The following is a 12,371-nucleotide window of genomic DNA, read 5'->3' on the forward strand; positions in this document are numbered from 1 at the left end:
GGAATATTGCGAACCATAGCTATTAAAAATACTGGTTTGCTGCGTATTTGCAGATTGAGGTTTTTTTTTTGTAAGAACATGTACCATCTGTATCAACTAATAAAAAGTTGCTACTGCTCTTGCAATTTATCCGAATTATAATATGTATCGTTGGAATTAAGTAAAAAATTTAAGGAATGATTTTTTAAAATTAAAATAAAAATGTAATATGTAATATTTGTATAAAATATAAATATAAATATAAATGTTGATATAAAATGTTGAAATATTATTTTTTAAGGAATTCAACTTATTTTATATAATTTAATTTTTTGCTTTATCGTAAGATGAAGAATGAATAGATTTATATCATATTTTATATGTTAATCATTTAATATAAAATAAAATTGTTTATAACATAAAAAATAAATTTCAATAGAATACTTATTGTATTTATTGTAAATTCTAAAATTGTTAAATTTTCTATCTGTTTTGAACAAATATTCTATTAAAATTACAGAATAGAAAATTTGGAATTCAAAATTTATAATTCAAAGTAGATTGCAAACTTCAGATTTAAAATTAAAAATTATTTCTCAGAATTCAGAAATCAGAATTTAAACTTCAGAAGTCAAATTTAAAATTTTAGATTTTAAAATTCGAATCTCAAAAACTTTCAGATTTAAAAATTCAGAATTTAGAAAAAATTTATAATATAAATACCAAATTTCAAAATTTAGATTTTTCAATTTTAAATGTTAGATTTTAGATTATATAATAAAATTATATAATAAAAATTTACGATTTAGAACTTACAGTTACAAGTTTAAAAATTTAAATTGTAAATTTTAAATTGCAAATTCAAAATTCAAAATTTAGAATTTAATGCTTAAAATTCGAAATTTAAATATCAGATTTCAAAATTTAAACAAATATAACAATTTATAATATAAATATTAAATTTTAAAACATTTATCTTTTAAATTTTGGAATTTAAGTTTCATAATTTTTTTTCGATAAAATGAAAAATTTAAATTATTTTACTTTTTTCTTATATTTTTTAAAATTTAAAAATTAACTGGAATTCCTTGAAAATATTTTAGTTGTTTTCAAGTCAGATTATTGGCAAATCGGAATTCTTGGAATCACTGGAAAAAAAGAATTTATTTTTTTGGTTAAGATTAGATTCATTCTTAAGTTTATGATATATTCTGATTCATTTATAAATGTAAAAGAATTTCAAGAAATAAAATTTCAATAAGATAAAAGAATTTTTTGAAATTTTTTATCAATATGATATTTTTTTTATAAAAATTTTTGTTAGATTTAGATTAAAAAATAAAAGAAATTAAAAAAAGATTAAAAAAATTAAATTTGATTAAAAAAATAAGTAAATAAATTATAAAAGTTAAAAAAATGTAATACCATTTTTATAAGATTTTAATATTAAAAATATTTATAAAAAATTTTATATAATTATAAATTTTATAAAAAATTAAATTTTTAATTTATAATTTCTAAAATTATTTATAAAGAAAACTTTAGAGAATAATTGTTTTTGTAATATTTTATAAGTTTTATTTAATTAATTGAAATTTTATTAAAATTACATATTTATTTGTTATATCAAAAGCAATTTTTTATCATATGACAGATACAAATTAATTTTTAAAATGATATACGAATTTAAAAAAAAAATTTCATAAATTATTTTTCGATTTCACGAGAAAATGTATATGATACATGGTGTCTCCAAAGTATTTGAATGAATATTTCAATATAGAAAATTCTTGAAGAATTTTAATTTTATTTTCTTTTGCAAAAAGAAATATTACATTAGCTATGACTTAGTGAGTTAATAAAAAATATTGATCAATCACAGAACACGTAGCTTATCGCAGACAAGCCGCAACAGTAGCATACGCAACATGATCGAGCACAAAGTTACAGGTATTCCAATATTTTTGGACCTATATAACTAATGTAATATAACCTATGTAATTAATTCCCAAAGAAATAATATTTTTCTTTTCATTTTTGCTCAAAGCAGAAATAAAATATTGAAAAATTTGAAAGTAATAATATTTATTATGATACTTTTCTTTAATTTATATGCAAAAATTTAAGATTCACCTAAAATTTTCATGATACACTAATATACCATTGAAAATTATTATGTTATAATTATGTAATTTGATAATTTATTGAAATACAGTATAAATATAACAATATATATAATAATATATTAAATATAATAAATAATTATAAATTCATCTATTTTTATAATTTTTGTAATATTAAAAATCAAAAAAATCTTTCCTATATACATTTTATCTTTCTGAATACATGTATAAGAAAAATAAAAGAATAAAAAACAAATATTATTTTTTTTATAAATTTAAAAAAAATATATTCTTATAAAATTTCATTTTAGATTATGAAAAAATATAAATTTAATATATAATTAATAATTTTAATATGTTTTCATTTAGAAAGAATTTAAATTCAATTAAAATAATTCATTCAGAATTTTTTATATCTATTCAAGTAAACATTTATTTTTTTTCGTTCTTCAATTTTAGCAATGTAATTTTTAATTTTTACTGATTGTGGATATTTTTTCTCTATATCAATTTTGATATTAAGTCAAAATTTAATATTGAATATGACAATAAATCTATTCATTTTAAATTCTTTAAAGTATTTTTTTATTGAGGATTCTAGGATGATAAAATCATTATTTCTTTAAAAAATAGTTTTCTTATTTTCTATTAATTATTATATAATTAATATATATAATAGATAATATAAATATAATATTATAATTAATCACAAATAGCTGTTTAACAATTGTTCGATTTAACTTAAATGATGCCAGTGTTATGAGAAAGTGAATTGCAGACACTGGAAAGTTTTTTCAATCTATGTTTCATTATTGTCGAAAAAGATATAGATAAGTTTATAATTATGCACTTTCATTTTTAAGACTTTTTTGAAATATTAATGTTAATTTTGAAATTCAATTTTTACTATAAAATATTGTTTTATTATTATAATATGAAATTAAAAAATATATATATAAAAAGAAAATTTATATGCTTATTTTCTTCGCATAAAAAGAAAAATTTGATAAATAATTTCATTGCTTAATCTATCTGATAATAAGAAAGTATCTGAACTTCCGTATAAATAATGATGTAACTTATTACATATTAGAAGAATTCATATGAAATTATGAAAGTATTATAAAACAATTCAAAATAATTTCATAAAAAACATGTCTTGAATAAAAATATAGACTCTTTCTATAAAACCTTGGAAAACTCGGTTGAATCGAAATAATTCATACAATTTCTGCTCACGTATTAAAAAGTAACAGCGCTTGCGTAATTGCAAAAGATTATACGTCAGATGTATACATAATTCTTTAAATTATTTACTTTTCTATGAGAAATATATGCGTTGGAACGTTGATTATGTAAATAGCATGTTCGTCGAGCTTTTCTATACAGGCGTTGAAATTACTAAATAGTCGATAAAGCAGATAAAGTCGCATTTTCGAACGATTAAGTTACTTTACTAAAAATAAATGAATGGATTTTGATTGAATAATTAAAAATTATTTCGAAAATATTTCGAATTAATTTATCTTATATTTACACGAACAAGTGTAAATTCTTTAAAACTGAAAAATTCAGTTCAATCAAAAGTTACCAATATAAATAGGTTTCTGCTCGAATACGAATTTATGATAGCAAATATTGATATATGTTACAAATATTTTATAAGTTTAGTTTTTTCTTAATTTTTAATAAATATTAATTTTTATATTATTAGATTGAAAATAATGCTTTGGATTAAAAAATAATCTTAAAAAAATAAATGACCAAAATTTGATATTTACTTTTGATTTATTTTGGTGTTATTAAAGTGCTGCTAACATATAAAAAGTGAATCAAATATTTTAAAATAATTATATATATATAATTATTTATATATAATTAATATATTATTATAATATATTATAATATATATTATTATAATATATTAATATATATTAATTATTTATATATAATTATATATATAAATAATAATTCATGTAATAATTATAATTGTATATATATAATTATTATAAATTATAATTAATTATATATAATCTATCTATATATGTAAATAATAATTAAATAATTAGTAATTATAAATATTAAGTAATATTAGTAATATTATAAATATTATAAATATACAATATATATATATGTATTGTATATTTATAATATACATATATATACATATATATATATATAAATATATAATACATATATATATATATGTATAAAAATTATGATTATTTATTTATTTCTTATTTATTTGTGAATGATGTATTGATTTTTATACTATGAAATTATTTCATTATTTTTTTTCTTTGAATAATTTAATTTAATAAGCATTTATTTGCTACTTATAATTTGTGAATAGAATAAAAATAACCATTTATATAGTATTTTAAATTTATATAGTGTTTTATTATTTTTAAATTTAATTTAAAAATAATAATAAAAGATATTTTTTAAATACTTATCTTTTCCTATATTGAATATCAATTTTAGATTTAGATACTAGACGTATCAAAATTGCAATGTTTTTTATTGATATTTTAATATTGATATTTTAATTTATTTCTAATTCTTTTTAAGCTGGAAAATAATATTAAACAATAAAACAAATCGCAATAGAAAATTATTATATTTATATTATTATAATTATATTTTTGATTTTTACAAATAATGTTGGCAAAAGAAGATTTATTTATTCGAGATTTATATTAAATAATAACTCATTTTATTATACGATCAAAATATTTTAATTTTCTGTATACAAAATATTTATATTAAATAATCTTAATATGCAAGAAATAAGAGACTTGATGTTGAAGCATTTTTTTTATTATATTTTTTTTTGTAAATTTTAAAACACTTTTCATTATAATTTCTTATAAATTTTGATATAGTAAATTTTTAAATAAATAATTATAAAATATAGATAAAATGTTAAGAAAATTATACAAGGAAAATCATTAAAGATTTATCTAACTTTGGTCATCTTCTTCTATATTACTAATATAAATACAATATTTATACTAAAGATTTTTAATGTTTTGTTTATGAATTTTTAATCTTTTTATTATTATGAATTCTCTTTAAATAATTTTTTTATTTTTATACATAAAAGAATCTTTAAGATTAAACTCAAAATCAAAACTTGTAATATATATTAATTTTTGTTTATTTTTTTTTATTAAAATTGATTATTAATAATCTTCAAATCTTTTAGAGAGAAATTTATTTTAAATAAATAAAGCAATAAATATTAAATTTTTTAATTACTTATTTGCATATAAAGATTTCGTGACTTTTAAGAATTTACCAAGTTTACCAAAACTGCTGACATATATTATAAATCAAAATTCGTGATATAATGATGTCATAACATCAGAGAGATAGCATGATTCAAAATAAAATGAAAATCAAGAAGAATAAAATTGCTTTAGAAATTTCGTTTCTGAACAAATTAGATTGGAAAATTTATGAATTTGATTATGATTAAATGATATGATAATCATGGAAATTTATCAAATTGAAATATGTAAATATATTAAATAGCCAAAACTCATATTCATATTTATGAGTGAATGTGAATAATCAAGTTAATTATTCAGCAAATTTTTAAATTCTTAAAAAATAGACAGTAAACGTAAAGATGTTATTCTACATTCATTTCATTTTCTAAATTTATTTTTGAAAAAAATAAATAACATATTAATATTTTATTATATCTTTATTTTATTATAGTTTTTAATACAATTTTTTTATTTTAAATTTTTATCTTATTTGTATTATCTTTATTGATAGTCTGAATTCTATAATATATAGCAATAAACTATATAAGTTTATAATAAACGTAAAACGTCACCATTATTTCGCATGAATTCTATTTTTATCAGTATTTTATATATATATATATATATATATATATATATATAATGATTATATAATGATCATTATTGAGACAATTAAAGTTTATAATTTAAACGTAAAATATTTTAATTATTTTAATTATTTTTTTTATGATTTTATTTTTATATAATGAATTTTCGTGATTATTCATTATTTTTCTATTGCTAAAAAAATTAATATTTTTATAATATATATTAATGTAATCTTTATATTAAGGAATACTTTGAAAGATATATATTGAAAAAATAAAAAAATAATTTCAAATCAAATCCAATATTATTGGATTATATATATACATAAATTAATATAATAAATTAATATAAATATAAATACATATAAATAAATTTTAAAAACAAAATTTTTTTATTCTTCATAAGATTAATAAATGTAATAATATAATAAATGTAATAAATATATGTTTTTTGAAAATTAATTCTAATGATAAAAACACATTTAAATAATAATTAATAGTTTCCATAATTATTATGATACAGATATAATAAAATATTAATATGTTATTTTTATAATTTTACAATATAAGAGCATAATTTTAAAATCAGATTGCAAGAAAAAAGTGTGAAGTGAAATTAGAATTAGAAATCAAGCCAGGATTTGCCAATGATTGTTAGGAAACTACAAAATATTTTCTGCTTTTCTTTGTTATTTTATTTCAACCTAAGATTTGCCAATTGATAATTAATTACAAATTATTTATTAAATTTTCTTAAGTTTTCCATTTTTTTTGTTTATTTTATATCTTTTTCTTCTGTTAAGTAGTTTATAACATGAAATTTATTTAGATTTTTCAGGAACAAGAAATGTGAATCATAAGATAAAGAATTTTAATATTCAGCATAATCTTACTTATGTATGTATTACGTTAATTTATTTTTTACATGATATAAATCTAAAAATAATTATATTTTGTATAATTCCAATAATAATTTTATTAATTATAAATTTTTGTTATAGTCAATACATAATTATTATAAATTTGTAATTAATACATTTATATATTATTTAAATACAATTTATATTTCACTTAATATTTATTCTACTATTTTAAATAATTTTAAATAATTTTATAAGTATAAAAAATTATAAATTATTTCTTTTATTTTTTAATGTTATTAGATTTTCATTTCTGATATTATATAAAATTTTCATTAATTTTTATCTTTTATTTTTTATCATTATTTTATTTAATCTAAAATTTAAAAAATAATTTTAGCATATTTTCTCAATCATATAATATTATTCTATATTATTAGATAAATGCAAAAATTCTGTCAGATTTAAGTTTATGTAATAAAAGTATAATTTTTTTTTAACATTTTTATTTATTATTTTATATATTTACATATTATCTATTTATATAATCTTTGATTTTCAATTCATTTTATTAAAAAAAAAAACAATGTTCTACAAATAATGAAGAAAATATAAATTTTGTATTCATATACTATAACAAAATGTCAATTGATTAAAATAATTAATGTTAGGAAAATCAGATAATCGAATTTTTTTAATAAATAATTTTAAATAATTGAATAATTAAAATTATGATTATGTTTTGAAATATAATTTATTATTATTATTATTTATACATTTTTAAACATTTGTTTAAATAATTTTTTAACATTAATTAAATGTTTTAATATTTTTTTAATTTTTTTTACGATTTTTATTCCATTTTTTTGAGATGCCAAGTTATTCTTTTTTAAATTGATAATTTTGTAGTTTATTTATTTTTGCATTTTATGTAAGTTTTTTGTCATGAGTTTTTATGAATATTTAGAAATATTTAGAAATATTGTTTATGAAAATTGTTTATGAATAAATCCCTGTTGTTTTTATTATTTCCAAATTTATTTTTAATTTTTTTAATAATTTCTATGATAATTATATACTTTAACATATTTAACATTATTTTTAAGCCATTATATGATATTATTTACAATGTGTTCAATTTAATATATAATTGATATAGAATATATTAGATACATATTTCGTTTTCTTTGTCACTAATAATCGAATATTCAAATAATAGATATACTCAGAAAATCGAAGTAATAAAAGTTAATAATTTGTTTTTTATTTAGAGTAATTATTATTTTTTATTTTTATTCATTTTTATTGTTCTTAATATTTATTTAAAATAGAATAGAAAAATTTACATTTAATCTTCACATATAAATATTTATATAAGAAATTATTGAAATATACAATTAAATAAACAATTTAACTTAAGCAATTTTAATTTAAATATTTATAATAATTAATAGATTATAATAGTTAAAAAATAATTAAATTAAATAATTATATATATAATCATACAATTATACTATATTATTATAACAAATCATAATATATATATGTATATAACACATATATATATAATATAATATATAATGATTATATATATATACATATATTATTTTAAACTTAGTATCTTGATTTATTAAATAAATAATAATTTTCTATTTTTCTAATATCAATATAAAATTTCATTAATCATTATGAGACAAAATAATAATTAATAAATATATAAATATATAATAATTAATAAATATAATAATTATATATTATAAAATATATTAAATAAAACAAACAAAAATTATAAATATATAATATAAAACATAAATATAGAATATAATAAAATAATATACATATAAAATAAAATTCTAGTAATTTTTAAAATTAAAAATATTGTATATTATATAACATTTTCTTTTTTTTCCATAGAAGAAAACACGAATAATTTTGCATTGGAAATGTTCGTATTTTATATTGATCATGAATCAAATAAGAAAAAAGAACATTAAATGTTTTTTGTAATATATTATATATTCAAATAATTCTGTGCAATTATCTAAACATCTATGTATCACGATACAAATGATCATAAATTATTACGTAATTTAGATGTATTTGTCATAACATATTCATATTATAAACAATAATTACTAGTAAAAATATCTATTAGAAAATTGAGATGTTGAATTTCGTTGTCAGTTTAAATATTCAAGGTAAGTTTTATAAACATTCATTTTTATTCTAATTTCTTTGATTAATTATGTTAATTATGAAATCTACTTGATTAGATATATAAAATAGAATTATATTACAAATTTCATATTCTAATCTAAAAATTAGATTCAATTTTTTTTAATTTATAATTTACATTATTGTTATATTATGGTAAAAAAATGATAAAAAAGAAAAAATATAATAAATTTGTATTTTTTTAATTTAATTATTAATTATTAATTATTATTTAATTATTTACTTAATTATTAAATAAAATTATTAAATATACAAAAACGATTATTTTTGATTATTATATAAATATATAATTGATGAATCTTAAATTGAAAAAAATGTATAAGAATGTACTTTTTTCATTCATCTTTGCAAAAATAATCAATTTTTTACATTCATATTCTGCGAAAGCGGAAGTCGAGTAACAAGATTCCTTTCTCTTTATATGTAACTTAATAAGTAAGATTATCCTAAGTTTGATAAAGATAACAACTCTTGATAATAAATCTTGATTAAAATAGAATAAGAATCTTTTGTTTAAATTCAATTATATATTATATATTAAATTATATATTAAATTAAATATTTATACTTGAATAAAATTTTGATTTTATTTAATCTTATGAGAGATTTTAGAGTTATTTAGAGAGAGTTAGACTAGAGAGTTATTTAGAATGTTTGTGATTTTATTAAGAAAATATAAGTGGATCCTCTAAAAATTTGATTTTTCGATTCATAAAATTTGAATTTTATCATATTTTTTTTATTATCATATTATCATATTTTTTATTATTACGAAATTTTATTCTTTGAAATTTTAAGTCTCATAACTATTTAAAGTTTCAATTTCAGAATACTTATTTTTTTCCTTTTTTTTCTTTCATTTATTTATTTATTTTATTAAATTTATTTTGTCAAAAAAGAAATAAAATTTAAAAAAATTTTAATTTTTAAAATTCTTAATACTTAAGTTCATAGATAGCATTCATAGGTAATTTTTGACGCAAAATATTTATTTAATGTTTCATTTTTTATTTAATAAAATTCATCAAATTTTTGATGAATTTATGAAATCGTATCAATCAAAAATAAATTAATATTTAAATTCAAATAAATTATTAATAATGACATTTTTTATTGAATTTTAAGTTTTAAAAATTAAAAAAAATTTCTTAAATTTCAAAGAATTACAAAATTTCAAAATTTTAAAATAATTCATTTTTAATAAATACGTTTCTCTATCTGCAATTTTTATTATTTAAAACTATTTTTTTAATATTTAGATCTAAATATTAAATTTAAAATAAAATATATAAAAATAATTTATTTATTAAATATAATTTTGCAATTTATTTGAAAACATTTTTATGTTTATATTTCTAAATATTTTTACTTTCATTTTTTCTTTAAATAAAAAATTATAGAATTCTAATAATTAATAATAATAATTAATAATTTTATTTTCATCATAATTTTTTTCTTATTTTATCTATATAATATTATTTTTATATATTATTCGTCATTTTATAGTATAAGTATGTTTCTCATTACGTTTTAAGAATATGATATATCTTTTATTTCTAAATAAAATTGTAATTTTAAATAAAAAAAAAATAAAATGGAAAGCAATAAGATTAAATTCAAGAGTGTTAACCTTCAGCAGTCGAGGACATAATACTTATAAAATTTAGATAAATTCTTTTTTAGTTGTATGAAATCATTTCAATTTGTTGAAACGGTCTCTCATGAATGATTAACGAGATATGAACAATTTATTTTATTTTTTCATCTATGGAAATGAATTGATCTCAATGAATTGATCTCTTTTTTCCTCGGCTATTTTACTAAAGATATTTATGTACATTTTAAATTCTTTATTTATATTGGTCATATTATTCATCAATTTTAGATTAAATAACACTTAAATAATAAATAAATATTATTAAAAATTATTTTTTAATTATCAAATTATATTTCAATATGTAACAATAATATTTATTTATTTATAATAGCATTCGATTTTATATTGTTGATAAAAGATATAAATAATGATAAAAATATAAATTGTATTATACAAATATTATTAAATATATAATATAATATTAATAAAAATAATATAAATATAATGTAACAATAAAAATTTTTAACTATTATTTTTATTTTTTTTTATTAATATTTTCAATAGATAGAAATTTAATTAAAATTCTGAACTGAACTGGAATATTACATATATATATATAATAACATCAAATGTTCGATATTTTTCAAAATATTCATTATATTAAGTTATGGATAAATTAAAATTATAAACATCATTTTATTCTTATTTATTTTAAAAATATTTCTTGGTTAAAGATCGGTAAAAGATCGAGGACAATTTTATTAAAATCATTTGTTTTTTTTAATATTGTTTATAATAATTCAATATTATTATTTTTTTTACAAATATAATGAATATTTTAATAAATATATTGAATATATTTACTAATTAATACAATTGCAAATTAACGTCACATTATTTTTCATAATATTAATCAAATATTCTTTTTTTCATAATTGCTATTTACTGTTTCTTTGAACATTCTTTTTTTTATTTTTAATTTTCAAAGAATAAAACATCAATGAATTTTCATTTTAAATATTACTTCATTTCCTTTTTGTTATTATAAAAATTATTTATTACTATTTTAATAAATTATAATTTACCAATGTTTACCAAAAAGAATAATGTCATCTGAGTAATGTCAAATAAAATCTGAATGAAAGCAAATTTGTCTTTACAATTTGATTTAATTTTGGTTAATATGAATAATTTTTGTTCCAAGCATTTCTTTTTTTCATTTTTTATTATATTACAAATTTGAGAAGAAAATAGTACAAATAGATAATATATTGATTGAATATATTACAAGGTATATTGAAGAAATTATAGATAAAGTTGTACTTAATAAAAAATCTGTAAATTTCTAAATATTAAAATATCTAATCTTAACATAATTTTAAAAACTATTACTATATATTATTATTAAAATAAAGTTTTATCAAATAAACTTAAATTTATAATTAAATGTATTATTTTCATGTATTTATTTCATACTTGAAAAATGCACTATTTCATTGTGTTCTTTAATTAATAATAAATTCTTTAATTAATAGTTTTTACTTTTTTTTAAAAAAAATAAATTTTACCATAAAATTTATATTTTTCATTTTATTTTTCAATATTGAAATAAAATAAAATCTTTTTTTAAAATATTATTTTTTTAAAATTGTGTTAAAAACAAAATGAAAGAATATTATTCATTATCAATTAATATTAATCTTTCGAATTAATTG

This window comes from Apis cerana, linkage group LG15, assembly GCF_029169275.1.
Source record: "Apis cerana isolate GH-2021 linkage group LG15, AcerK_1.0, whole genome shotgun sequence".
Lineage (NCBI taxonomy): Eukaryota > Metazoa > Arthropoda > Insecta > Hymenoptera > Apidae > Apis > Apis cerana.